General features: G+C 40.3%; 1 pseudogene; it reads left to right on the top strand.

Moving 5' to 3' along the window:
* Positions 1–3,556: 3,556 nt before the first annotated feature.
* Positions 3,557–4,179, top strand: LOC120773641 (annotated as a pseudogene).
* The last annotated feature ends 10,909 nt before the right edge of the window (positions 4,180–15,088 follow it).

Here is a 15,088-nt window from a genome sequence, read left to right as displayed (position 1 = left end):
AGCCAACCGTCGAAGACCAAGACCACCATGACAATGCGAAGTTTAACACATCGTGTGAAACAAAAGCAGTTTCAAGCATTCAAAACATCGATTTGATAAGTCATCCACCGTAAAATTCTGACTTGGCAAGGAATGACTTCTTTTTCTTCCCTCACACTCAGAGGTCAACGTTTTTCAACACCTGAAGAGGTGGTGTATAGATTTTAATGGAGAATATTTTTAAAAATAGTAAAGCATGTTTCCATGCTTAAAATATGTTTTAGTTTTCAAATCCGGATATATAGAAAGCAACCTACGTAAATTATGCCAGTCATTTTGCCTCAACTTGTACAAGTGGCCCTTCCCCCAATGGAGTGAAACGCCGCCTGATGACAACGTTTCAGTTTTAACGTGGATTTAATTCTTTTAGTGATAGACACCTGGAATAGGGTAATCATTCCTAAAGACTTTATTCTTGAATTCATCACTCCAAACCACAATATCGCAGAAAGGCTAGCCTTCGTGTGACGTTCTTCTTTTATATGTTCAGCTTTCGTTACAATTAAACCTTTTTTATGCACCATTTGGGCTATAATTTCACTCGCTAATCCGTACTTATCCCTACATCTCTCGATTTTTAACGGGACAAATTTTCCATTGTCTGATGTTTCCTAAAATATTTTAAAGCATTTTTCCCTTAGAAAAAGCATCATCAACAACTCTGTATAAGTGAACTGTGGGATGGCATTTCAAGCTGGTTGCATACGAAACCATTGGTTTTCGGAAAACTCAAAAGAACAGCTGGTACGATGAGGAGTCACGTGTCGTAGTGGAGAAGACTGCCTACTCGCAACGTTACAAGCGACCACAACACGTGTGGGATGGGACAGATACCGAGAAGGCTGAGAGTTCGAAGTGCTTGACAAACTGGCCGACAGGGGTAATGCTCGAAAATTCCACGAAAAAATGCGGCGACTAACAGAAGGTTCCAAGACCGAAGTCTATCCTTGTAGAACATGATCTAGTAACTGATGCCCAGAGCATGGGTATAACACCAGAAGATGGTAAACCCACGAAGAAGAAGATGGAGCAGAAATTACGCGTTTTAAGAACAACAAAGAAATGAGGGTCGATGGTCGAGGCTAAGGTATTTAGATTCGCCGACGACGAACTGAAATATTACAAAGCATTTTTAACTCTTCCCATGGAATAAGTTAAATACGCCTTCAATGCGCCTAGAGATCCATGTTTTATGTCTTCAGTTGACTCAAAACGGTTTCCGCGAAGCGGTCGTTTGAGTTTGCCGAGTAGTCAGAATGAACACGGAACTAACTCAGGCGAATTCGGTGGTTGTATGTACATACATACGACGGTGCTTTATCGTGGTGTAAAAACCAAGAGTTGTCTACCCATAATTCCGAATAGCTTGATAATTAAGAAGTCTTACTAATTTTTGCCCACAGTAGTTCATATTTATTAATTAACAAAAAAAAGTTGTAAGTTGAGGTTATTTTCTGCGTTCAAATTTCTCAAAAATGTTTAACTAATATACAAATTTCAATAATAATTAATGGGATTTGACATACCATAAAAACATATATATTTTTTTTGCAGCAAAAACTCTTTTTTCTTAGTTGCGATATCTGGCAACGCCACTCCACCTTGATGTGTATCCATTTAATAACCAGCGAAGCTCCGCCCATTCGCACCACCTCACATACTGCAAAAACACACACGCATTCGCTGACGAGAGCGAAATTACTTAGCAATTTTACACAGATAAACACCAACACTAACGCACAAAACGACGTATACACTAGCAAACCGAGCCACCACCAGCGCTCGCTGGCAATTACAACAAATACAAGAAGGCGTTTAACTAAACAAACAAACAGACCGCAAGCGTACAAACAAGCAGACGGACAGACAGATAGATAAACTGACAGTAGCGGCAGCAACCGCAACCATAACAGCAGTAGACAAGAGCAGCAACAACAAGAACGACCAAAACAACGTTTGTATCATAAATGCGAGAAAGCAATAACAATGCACGACAGCAATAAATGCACATAAATATGCCTGTTTACATACATAATTTCATATGTATGTACAACGCATACATACATATGTATTTTGTTGTTTTTTACCCATGCATACATCCATACGAACATGCCTTCTCTTTTGGTTGTAAATTGTATACAAAAACTGCGGTTGGCAGGGGTGGGCGGTCCGGCGTGTGCCCGTGAGTGTTTGGCTGTCCACCCCTTTTAACAGCCGGAGCCGAAGGTGGCCCTTTACTATGAATGTATTTGTTCATTTATGTACGTACATATTTGGCTTTTTCCTCAATTTATTTCGATTTATTTATGTTTGCATTTTTCATTAGATGGCTCCCTCATCCTGCTAAGCCAGCTGAGAGCTAAGCACAAGCTATAAAGGTGTATGTATGTATATCGTATGTATGTACATACATATGTATGTATGTATGTGGTGGATAAAAAAGCATTCCGGGAGCTTTAATGCCGATGAGACGTTTCAAGTCTGCCGCCACAGACAAAACATTAAGACAATCGCAACAACAAAAATAATTTGACCAACACATACATACATGTACATATGTATAAATAATTGAGCATTGTTATTTCGTTGTTGCTGTTTGTATCCTTCACACAGCTTCATGGAAAATTATAAAAATATTATATATTCACGTATAATACATACAAACACATAAGTAGTTTGTGCTTATGTAAAAATGTTTGTATGCATGTATGTATATCGATATTTCTCTCTTTTGTTGCTAATTTTCCCTTGTTTCGGTTGGTTTGAGTTAAGTTTAATGTATTTATTGTTGTAATTAATGTGATTTACTCATGAATTATCGACCCGCAGTTCCGAACGACAAGCAGGAAGAGATTTCGGCAAATATGGCAGGAAAGTGAGGTTAAAATAAAGAAAAATTTTGTTGAAATTAAAATGTACCGCGACCAAAGGTCTATTGTGCCCTCCCCTCTGTCATAACAACTCACATATGTAGGTCCAGCGCACTGATAAATTTCAGTATACTGCTGGAAGCTATTGAGGTGCTACTGAAGCAACGTGTTGCCTATTCGGATACATGGATATAAGAGCCTTAATCCTGCGTCTAAAACTGTTGTGCAATCTAGCATCAAGTGCTCAAGAATTTCCGCCTCCATGTCACAGAACCGGCAGTTTGCACAAGAGGCTAGATCCACCTTATGTATATATGTATCCTCAGCGCGGGTGTCAACAGGGCAAAGGGGTCGCTGCTAACAATGTATTGATCTCAAGCTGGTTCCTGTCAGTGTCGTTACATTGCAGGCAGGCGGCTCCCAGCCTAATCATTCCCTTATGTTGAATTGCTTTATATGCATCCTCAGTAGTAGGTGAATGGGTCATTGCTAATGAGGCACCTGGCGGTAGGTATGAAACTGTAGGGGTAGTGACCCCCGAATCAAAACTCAACATGGAGGAAAAATAAGGTAGGAAGCGGACGGGGATATCGGTTCAAACGTCGTTGACACACGAGGTTGCTACCTTTGGCGGGCACAGCGATCTTATGAGCTGTATCGCCAGCGACCAAACCTCCACTGCAACGAGAGCAAGTTGCGGTGGTTGTAATACTACTGCCAAACCAATTTTACAGCGCACAGGAGCCACAGTCCATGAAGATTCGGACCAAGAAAGCGCTGTAAGCATTTACACAGAAGAAGAAGAGGAACTCCTTCGTTCTCCTATGCAGACGACCGAGGGCTACAACTCAGGCAACAAGAGAGGGCCAAGCAAGGAGGGGTTGACGGCAAAAGCGAGGTACAAGGCGACGGTCGGAATATGCAACCGTCTCGAGGGCAAGTCGCGCCTGAAGGAAGAAGAGGTAAAATGGCTGGGCTTGGGATAGAGAGGAGGTGCAGAACGGCCGGGCACACTTTGCCACTCGAAATTGGTGTAATGCCTCGAATCCAGCGTATACTAATCGCATTGAAAAGCAGCTAATGAGACTGCGAAACGATATTGATCCTCGAGCTCATAGACCGCAGAAACTCGCTGGGACAAATTTCACAGGAGCTGTGGAAAATAGTGGAAATGAAGCTATTGGAAGCCTTCTTCTCGAAAATGGACGCCGAACCAAGCGCACTCATGTCGTCATTTGATGGAGCAGGGTGGCTAAATCTTAAAATGTAGCGATGATCCGACGCTAACATGGGTAAGGGAAACGGTCAGAACACTTCCAAACCTGTGGGATGGAGCGAAAATGGAGGTGGTGGACAGCAGCAATTTTCCATCGGTGCCCAAAGCGAAGGTAACCATACCTCGCGTGGTGGACCCGGAACATGCTCTGCGGCTGCTACAACGACAGAATCCGGACTTGCCAACTAGCGACTGGAGCGTGCTAAGCGTGGTGAAATCCATCAACGAAGAAGCCAAAGCTACATCCTCCAGATCAATAAGGCGGCAGTGGATATTCTTTCAATTCATTGAAGAGAAGAAGGAAAAAAGTTGGTTATCACTACTTCATTTGTCAAACTTTCACACTTTTTTTCCTTTCCGTATATTTTTTTTCAAATAATTGATAAATAATCTGTGCTACTTGACTTAAGCGCCTTCAAGCGACTGTAGGGGGTTAGGCCCAGTTTAAGATTTTCAGAAGACTGAAATTTTATTAGCAAAAAGTAAGCCTTAAGTTCATGAAAGCATTACTCAATTGGTTGAATAGTGGTAAGTATTTTTTATTCCGCTATACAATAGAAGGATTCGGGTCACCCAGTTTTGTTGAAATTTTTGCTTTTACTTGACCATCATTTAATGAGATCATTTCCTAGAAAGTTTTGTATAGACTAATGTCTCGTGTTCGCTCCTAGAGAATCTCTCGAAAATTATCAGTCTGAAAATTGGCTCATTAGCCGGTATTTTGTATCAAAATCTCATGTTTAATAGAGCCTGAGAAAGGAAAATGCGATTGTTTTCTCAAACGCCCAGAAAAAGTTGCCGAAGTTGTCTTCTTTAAAGGATTTAACTGTATTAATATCTAAATACTTGATTCTTCAGCGGTATCTATCGGGTTTAACGCCACTTTCCATAGCGTTGTCTGCAGATTTTTGCATAAAGACAGTCTGTTTGTTACATACAAAAAATATTTAAATATGCAGTTTAACACTTCCACATTTTTGATCGAAAATTTAAAATTCTACCGAGCGAGTTTCGAGTTTGTAGAGTCAGTCCAGTTTGTGCTATGTTTTCTCTCGCTCTTCTTATATCCGTCGATTCCAAAAGTATGAAAACTTAGTCAGCATAGAAATTGTATGTTAGTATTAACCTAATAACCTTAAAGTCGCCAATGTGAACGTGACACATACTTACAAATACCAATACAATTATTATATATATACATACATACATACAATTCTACACCAAGCTAAACTACTTCTATATTCGATAGCAGAGGTCACGTATGGAACGGAAGAAACGTGTAGATGCAACACATTTGGCTTATAATTTTACTGTTAACTGCACCACCGATCGCTTAACGATATTTGTTGCACATAAATTGTCGATATTTGTCACATTACGGTACCAATGATGAGAACGTGCTCAGCGCGCACAAAAACAAGCATTAACAATAACAACAATAACAATAATCTAGGATGTTGAAAGTACAAGTGGCAACCTGCTGCGAGTTGCCCTAACAGGACCTATGCACACGGGACACAGATAACGGAGGTTGAGTGGGTATGTTTCGAAAATGCATATCTTATATATATATATGTTTGTGTGTGTGTGATTAGTTGAGTGTGTGTGTGTGTGTGGCTGTAAGTGTGGGCATGCTTGTAAGGGCTCTTGCGATTAGCTCATCGATTAACTGTCCTCTCCGGAGCCATCTGTTGCGCCGAGATCGCATGATAAAGTTGAAAATGCAGACAGCAGATATGAATTTGTTATGTAACTAGTAAAATAAATTTATTTCTTTTTTTTATCATTTTGAAGGATGCAAGTAACTGTTGACATTCTTGCATGTCGACTTTTAACTTGTTTGAGATAGAGGAGGTAAGTATATGCATACGCTGGATAAATATGTGTGTATATTAATGTATATAATGTATAAATATATATATGTATGTATGTATATGTATATCAAGATTAAAATAAGAATGAACGTAAATCTTCGGCATTATAACCTTTACAGGTGCATTCTTCATAGCAAAAAAATTACAAAAAGATCTTTGTCCTGATTTTCAAAACTCAGTTTGTATGGCAGCTATATGCTATAGTGGTCAGATCTGAACAATTTTTCGGAGATAGTGCCGTTGCTTTATTCAGTAACCCATGCCAAAATTTTGTGAAGACACCTTCTCAAATAAAAAAGTTTTCCATACAACGACCTCAATTGTTCAGTTTGTATGGCAGCTATATCTTCTAGTGATAATTCACCAAGTTCACCCTGGAAGAACTGCAATTAGCCACTGGCAAGCTCAAGACCATCAAGACCTAGACTGGCCCGTACGGGATCCTGAGAATAATCGCTGCAGAGCGGTCGGCAGTGGCAGCATATAGTACAACGCCTGTCTCGAAGCCGGAATATTTCCTCAACCCTGGATAAAGCAACGGCTGCTGCTAATCAGTAAGGAAAAAGGACATCCCTATTTGCCATCAGCATACCGTCCACTATGCATGCTTGACACAGCGGGAAAGCTCTTTGAAAGGCTACGTAACCCAGACTCAAAGCGGCTATAAACGAAGCTGGAGGACTCCGCCTAAACAACTTGGCTTTAGACCCGGCAGATCAACTCTAGCAGCTATAAAATGCGTCATTGAAAGTGTAGAAGCCGCACAGATGGCACAAGTACAAAAGAATAGAGTAGCTGGCGACTTCAGTTATCCGAAACGCCTTCAATAGGGCTAGATGGATGGATATGATCGACGCTTTCGAAAAAAGCTTTAAAATCCCCAACTAACTCAGAGCTGTGGTGTGGAGTTACTTTAGTAACAGAAACTGCTGTATAAAGCTAAGGGGGTTCACGTAGTGGACACGTCAGAGCAGCACAAGGATCCATTCCAGACCAAAGCTTGTGGAACATCAGTCGAAATGCCAGACGAATCAATTAAATACGATGCTAAGTGGACGACTTTGCAGCAGTAATTACAGCACGAGATACAGAAGAAGCGCGAATAAAGCGTAATCAGGTCATGATACACGTAAATGTGGCTCGATACACACAACTTCCAGCTCGCTACGGAAAAAACAGTGCTATTACTGCAAACAAATAAGTACGGATATTCTTAGTAAACAAAAAGCAGTAAACTACCTAGGCGTAAGACTGGATCCCGGATTAACCTTCTGCATACAAATCCAGCACGCCGCAGGAATGGCAAAGAAAATCACCCCCCACTTCCCAGACTAATGGTCAACATAGCAGGCCCCAGCCAAGAAAAGATAAAGCTCCTAATGTCGACGACAATTAGTCTATTATAGGGAGCTGAGATCTGTGTAGATGTGCTGAAAAAACCGGCGTAAGGTAGTGGCCATAGTGCACCGCGTCGCAATTCTCAGAGTTGCATCAATCTATCGAACAGTGTCAGGTGATGCAGTATTAGTTATAAGCGGTCCAACTGACCTTTTGGTATGCGAAAGGATAAAGCTATGATAGCTAAAGAAACATCCGAAAGTAGCAGTAAAGAAAGATACAATAACTGTATAGCAACATGGATAGGAGAAGGAGAGTCGCGGTAGATGAACGGCCAGACTAATAAAATACCTAAACTTATGGACAAGCCGTAAATTCAAAGAAGCCGACTTTTACACAATCCAGCTGTTATCCGATCACAAATGCTTTAAAAAGTACCTCCACAGAATGGGAAAAGTCACAGAGCCATCATGCCTACACAACGAGCAGACAGAAGACGACGCTGAACACACATTCTTTGAATGTCTGCAATGGCAACTCATTGCTGAGAAGACCTGGTTGACCCTATAAACGCGGACTATTTTATCAGCGTCGTGTTGGAAAGTGAAAGAGGGAATTATCCAGAAATTAAAACTAACGGGATTAGATCTCTGAAATAACAGCCCTTGGTCGTGTAAAATCCGGGTCAATTCCGGTGCGTAGAACCGGCTGTTGTGGGAATTGCAGCAGCGCGGCTTCGTTTTGGATACTGTAGCAGGTTAAACTCCTACTCATCCAGAATAGACTTCAACATATCTGATATATGTTTGTCCTGCGTGCCTGGTTCCACTCCGATCTTGGGCTTTCCGTTGGATGACATCGACGAGAACTTAGCTTATCCTTACGGTGATTAGGCATCCGTTAAAGGAATAACAACAAAATTATCCAAAAATTTTGCTACACAGCAAAAAGCGGGACTGGGACGCAGGTGCGCAGATGTAAACTTCTCTGTGAAAAACGCAGCGCCACTCTGAGGTAATGCAAGTGAGGTTCCAGGGTGGGCGAAGGTTTTCTGCTGGTTCTTACAAACTTCGTTGCAAACTTCGGTTATATAGGTTGTCAAAAAAGTCTTGCGGTATTTTCGCTAGTTGGCGCTGAAAGCGCGTAGTTCTAGTTTTATTCGTGCTTGATTGATTGTCGTTTCTTTTAAGTCGTTCGTGAGTTATAGCGTCGCAAACATGGAGCAAAATGAAGAGAAAATACGGCATATTTTACAGTACTACTACGATAAAGGCAAAAATGCATCTCAAGCCGCCAATAAAATTTGTGCAGTTTATGGACCCGATACAGTTTCCATTTTCACCGCACAACGATGGTTTCAACGTTTTCGTTCTGGTATAGAGGTGGTCAAAGAAAATTGTGATAAAATCGCTGAATTGGTCGAAAGAGACCGGCATAGTAGCAGCCGTAGCATCGGTCAAGAGCTGGGCATGAGTCATCGAAAATTCATTTCAATTTCAATAAAAAAAAAATTCAATAAAAATACCGCAAGACTTTTTTGACAACCCATTATTAAGTTTCGGGTATATATACATAAATATACATATGTACAAGTATGGATAAGTACGTATGCATATTGAAGGTATACTTCAATAAATGCCTTTCACCTTTTTAAACAGTGACAAAATTAAGTCATTAAAACTCTTTTCACAGTTATTATTCATTTCCACGCAGGGCCCTCTCTCACTCGGATAAAAGCCTCAATTAAGCGCAAGGCGGTAGTGATAACTCCAGACATCAACCGAATGAGTTTATTTATAAGAAAAATTGATTTCAATTTTATTAAGACAACTCGATGTTCGCTATCTCACGGTGCTGCCACTAACGCTTCGCTTATTACCTTGGCGTCCTTAAGTTGGCCGCTGGTGTTGGCGCTTATCGCGGTGATGGAGTGCAAAGTGGCACTAAACAACGCTCGCGAAGGAACCATTTCCGCTGGAGCGCACGGCCACGGCTTGACGGTAACATTACTTAGATAACATACAAACACATATACACATGCTCATATCTATATGCTTATATACGTACTATACATATGCATTTATTTATGCTTTCCACCGCTGCGACGTTGCATGTTCACCTTTGAGGCAAAATAACATTTAGTTTGAGGCGCTAATTAAAATTATCTTAATGTATGCCACACATTTCAATTTGAATTATAATGATTTTCCGCATTTCATCGGCAACTACCTGAGCGTCCACGGTAAGGCGCTCTTAAGCCGAGGCCTTCCAAAAGACCAAGCTGCCAAGATGAGTGTGTTTATTGTTTTTGTTAGGTGTGTTTAGTTAAGTGTTGGCTCGGTAAACATATATACATACACACATTCACTCATACATATACATTCACTCATACAAATACACACACCCATAATCATCACCACTTACACCTTTCCACACAACATTTAGCCGCCTTGTTGGAGTATGTTGTCAAACTCTTATCCGCCCTCGTTCCTATCGTCGTGCATAATTTTCTAATTTATTGTAAATTTAATGAAAAAAGTTGGATCCCAATGCTAGTTAGTTGTTGTAAATGTTAGTTTGATTAGAATTTGTGTGGCACATTAATCAAAGAACGCTAGAAATGTGCTACTAAGCGTTAGAACGTGAAGTGTGATGTGCTTTCTGATTGAACTGCTAGATTGTGTTGGGAAAGAAGTTTATAAGAAACCAGTAAGGGAGGACTAAGTTCGGGTGTAGCTGCACGTTTAATACAGGGTACAATTTTTAGTCTCAAACCACGTTATGTCCAAGATAACATGTTCATTAAGTGCCACGAAAATATCTCACATATAAACCGGGGTAAAGTCATCTCGAGAAACGCAGAACCCTACATTTGGTAAGTTTGAACAGGGACTCCATTACTTATGGCGGCTTATTATACTACTCGGATGGTACCCAGGCATCAATGAGTATGCGGAAGGCATTTTCTGATCCTACCCCTGAAAAAATTATCCACTACTTCGATTGATCTCTGACAATTTGAGCCACTGCATCACAGAATCTTCTCTATCTTGATAACCAAAGATCCTTAAATTAAGTATCTTTGAACAGGGACTCCATTACTTAATATACTACTTGGAGTCTCATACCGGACAATCTGAGCCACTGCATTGCAGAATCTTCTCCTCGTGGTTTCTCTCTACGCACATAATTGTGAAGGACATGTCAATGGGAGCGAAGCCGTCAAGCAGAGTTGCCTTGCATTTTTTTCAAGGATGCATGGAAATTTAGAGGTTGAGGTGGAGCTTCTTATGGAGACGCCCTACAACATCTTTTCGTCAACTCCAACTTCAGGCTACCAGACTACTGTAGTGTCTTTTAGGCAAGGCTGGCTACCATCAAAGTGTCTATATGAATGTACTACATTGAATTGATATTCCAGAGAGGTGTGCATTCACACCGTTAGCAGGGCGGTTATACTGACTTTGAGCAAGCTGATGCTCTCAGTTCTAGACAAGTAGTTTCTTGTCTCCATTCCCATGAAAGTCTGATTAAAGTAATCGGAACGGACCCGGATTTCTATCCGACCAAGGACTGTCAATTCAGCACGATTCCTCGAAATTTCCTCAGGAATATTTTCTACCGTTACAATAGTAACAACAACAGTTTCTCATCACTTTATCAATAGCGTCAGTTTACTTTGTTATCCGCCTCCTCTAGGTGCTTGGTCATAGCGGAATCGCTGCAAATTGCAAAAAAGACGAGTTTGCTTGCTGATCCATTTTTAAAAGCTTCGGATATCATAAGGAACCCGTTTTCAAAACTGTCGAAGAGAGACTCCGATTGATTGACCAATATAAACGGTGTTATAGGATGGCCCATTTCGAGATTTCCTACTTAAAAAAAAACACGGAAACTTCAAATTTAATGAGGAATGTATACTCGTATTATCATTCGAAAGAACTTTCTTTGGCATTTATTTTTAGAAGATTGTCTCTGTTATTGTTGTTGTTGTTGTAGCGGAAGAGTTCTGCTGAGTTCACAGTCCTTGGCCGGATAAAAATCCGGGTCCGTTCCGCTTATGTAGACCCGACTGTCGTGGGAACGGAAGATTGTCTCTTTCATGGCAACGTTTCAGATGTTCCACCCGTTGAGTCCAACTTTCGATGACTCGTTCGAGCTTTCGACTGGTAACTGGCTTATCACACGCCTAATGTTTTGCTCCAAGGCCTGAATTGTCCGCAAAGACTTTAGACTTTACACATCCACACAGGAAAAAGCTTAACGGTGTGATATTACACGATCTTGGTGGCCAAACGACCGGCCCAAAACGTGAAATTATCTGTTCACCGAAGTATTCTTTCATCAAATCCATTGATTGATGGAATGGATGTGTGGGATGTGACGCTGTCTTGTTGAAACCAAACGTCGCCGAGATCACGAGCTTCAATTTCAGGCATCCAATAGTCGACAATTATGGCGCGATAACTTTCGGAATTATAGATCGATGATTCCCCCGATCCATAAACCACTCCAAAGCCTTGTTTCTTCTGGATAAAATGGCAGCTCTTGAAAATCTTTAAGTTGTTCTTCGTCCCAAATGCCGTAATTTCGTTTGTCAGATCTGCTTGGCACTTTTCAATAGTCCATAGAGCTAATGGATGTCACTTGGGAAGGTCGAGCGGCTTTTAATCTTGCACAAGATGTATTCAATTTAAGACCTCAACGTAAAGTGCGCCAAGTCGTACTATACGTCTGTCCGAGTTGAGAACGGCGCCGAATCGACTCTGCACGGTCTTCGCGTACATTTTCACCTACGGCAGCCATATTTTCTTCACTGCGTGCTGTACCACCGACCACCTATTCGGTCGAATATTATCCAATAATGAATGTTGGGTCCCAAGATGGGTTTTCGAATTCCTGATAGAAATTCTTCGTAAATAAAACTTTTTCATATCGCACAATCTTTCAGATTGCACTTGTGTTTGTAAATTCATCCCTACTCGCATACAAACCTCCTCGCTTACCAATACATACATATATGTATATGTATATATGTGATGAGTCTAACCTGTATGAAGATTAATTCAGAAGCCGCCTAATTAAATGACGATCGCGTAAAAAAGAAGTCAGCGAAACAATTCGCGTGCGACACAGTAACAACAATATGCCACACATGGCAACAACTTCATTTCGCTGCCGCCAACACCGCGCAGCCACGACGTGTTGCAAGTGTCGCCAACACTATCAGCGCCCGGGAATCTACGAATTTGGTAGCTGGGAAAATGTGGAGCGCGACATTTGTCCTTTGCGGCTTCGCCAAGTTCAACACACTTGTTTGCCTTGTTGTAGCAGAGCTTTTTTCAGTCTGTTTGTGCCACTTGCAATATGTGTGTTGCATAGCGGTGTTGCAGCTTTTTAATTGTGCGCAAAGGCAGTGGAACAAAAGTTTAAAAAAATTAAAAATCGCATTGACTTATGTTGGCAGTACGCATGTCCTTTGGGATGTATGTATGTATGGTATATAGTAGATGATGTATTTACATACATAAGTCATGTGTGTGAATATGTGCTGCTGTGTGTGCGCATGTGGCATTGTCATGTACACAACCGCCGCTTGTTGTAGTGAATGCGATCAAAACGGCAGCTGTCTCGTAAACGCACACATTCACACACACATACACCCAAGCAGCAGCCATATGTTGTTGGTGGCCGTGTTGCAGCTACCGCTGGTGTTTTCGTTGCCTAAATGGAGCACTTTTCAATGCGAACATGTTCATTTTAATGTGAATAAATTTAATGTGAGCAAGCGTCTTGGATTACGAAGGACTAGGGGTGCTGAAGTACAATACATGTGCGTATGGTGGATTAAAAAAAAATTTTTTTTCGTTTGGTACTCTGAAAAATAGGTTCCTAGACACCTCTAAGAAAACCTCTCCAAAAATCTATTCATAATAATTTTTTTTCATTGAGTTATAAAATTCATAAGAAATAAAAAATGTTCCCAAAAATAATCAAACTTTAACTGTTAATATCTTTTAAACGTTTGGGTTTACGAAAAAATCATAATAGACCTTTTTTGTAGAGCATTCAATTTCCTACAAAATCTAAGGAACAATATACTTTTTTAAGTAGTTGGAAGCGAGATATAAATTTTTCTATCTGATAATAAGAAAAAATAGAAAACTGTATGTAGGAGGACCTTCCCGTTACAATTAAAAACTCATGTTTGGAGAGGCTTTCTTAGAGGTGTTTAGGAACCTATTTTTCCGAGTACCAAACGAAAAAAAAAATTTTTTTTTGAATCACTCTAATGTACATTATACATATAATATATACCTGGTAAGTATGAAGATATAATTACGAAATTTTAAAGCGCCATTTACCTCAAAATAAATAAAAGCCCTGAGTATTTTTAGATGCTAAGAAGTTCTCCCCAATCTCAAGGCAAGAATCAAGGTTAGACAATAATTCGCTAACCAACTTATAGGTACTAGATAGGCTATTGATTTTTCCTCTATGTTCACCAACAACGAAGCCATTATACCCTTCTCAAGTTCATTTTTTTGCATAAAAGAAGATAAAAAATGCTTATTTGGATTTTATTCGGTCGGTTTGTATTCGTTTATTAGGAAATTTTAGTGCGTGCTGCCTTGAATAGTAATTTATGCAAAACCATGTGAAGATATCTCTCCGAATGAAAAAGCTTTCGATACAAGCACTTGATTTCGATGGTTCAATTTGAATGGCGTTATGGTATGTTGTATTAGTCTGAGCGACTTTTTGGTAAGAAAAGGACGAATCAAAATCTCAGATCGATTCGATCATCATCGAATTGAGAGACAGTTGGCGTATACATATACAGGCAAAGATAAAGGCAGACAGACGGATATGGCTAAATCGACTGAGTTCGTCATGCAGTTCATTGGACAAAAAAAAGTAAGACTTTTTAATTTAAATTTCGCGCGAAAACCCATTCGTCGAAATACTTTTTTCTTGGTTAGCATGACTGTCAGTGACATGTCACATCAAAATATACATTACTATTCAGTATACGCTTGATTGAGTGAAATTATTGAACAAAGAAGTTCCACTAAATTTTGTAAGCGGAATCAAATTTCTGCTGCCGAAACGTACAGAATGTTGGAAAGGCTTTCAGTGATAATTGTTTATCGCGAGCAAGTGCTTTTGACTGGTACAAATTATTCAAAAAGAGTTTAGAACGCATTGACGATGAACCACGTCCAGCACAGCCATCAACATCAACTGATGATCAACACGTCATTAAAATGAAATAATTGGTGCTTGGGAAACGACGATTAATAGTCAGAGAACTTACTGGTATCGTTGAAATATTGAAAGGATCAGTAAAAACCATTTTTAAAGATCTTGGGGGCCTCAGAAATGAAAAGTGAAAGCACGATTGGTTCCAGAATCACCACTCACTCACTTTTTAGAAGAAACAGCGTGGCGTTAACGTCTGTGAAAAAATACTTTCCAACTATCAGGATGCCATGAAACTTATTATTACTGGCGATGAGTCTAGGATCTATGCTTGCGATCCAGAAACAGACGATCAATCGATCGAATATCGTGGCAAAGGTGAGCCGAAACTGGAAAAGACACGTCAAAGCAAATCAAAAATCTAGGTTATGTTAACAGTGATTATCGAGTTGTGGTACACGCCGATTAACTTTCGACCGGCCAAACTG

This window comes from Bactrocera tryoni, chromosome 4, assembly GCF_016617805.1.
Source record: "Bactrocera tryoni isolate S06 chromosome 4, CSIRO_BtryS06_freeze2, whole genome shotgun sequence".
In the NCBI taxonomy this organism is placed as follows: Eukaryota; Metazoa; Arthropoda; class Insecta; order Diptera; family Tephritidae; genus Bactrocera; species Bactrocera tryoni.
Note: the sequence above shows the minus strand (reverse complement) of the source record. Positions and strands in the feature narration are given on the sequence as shown.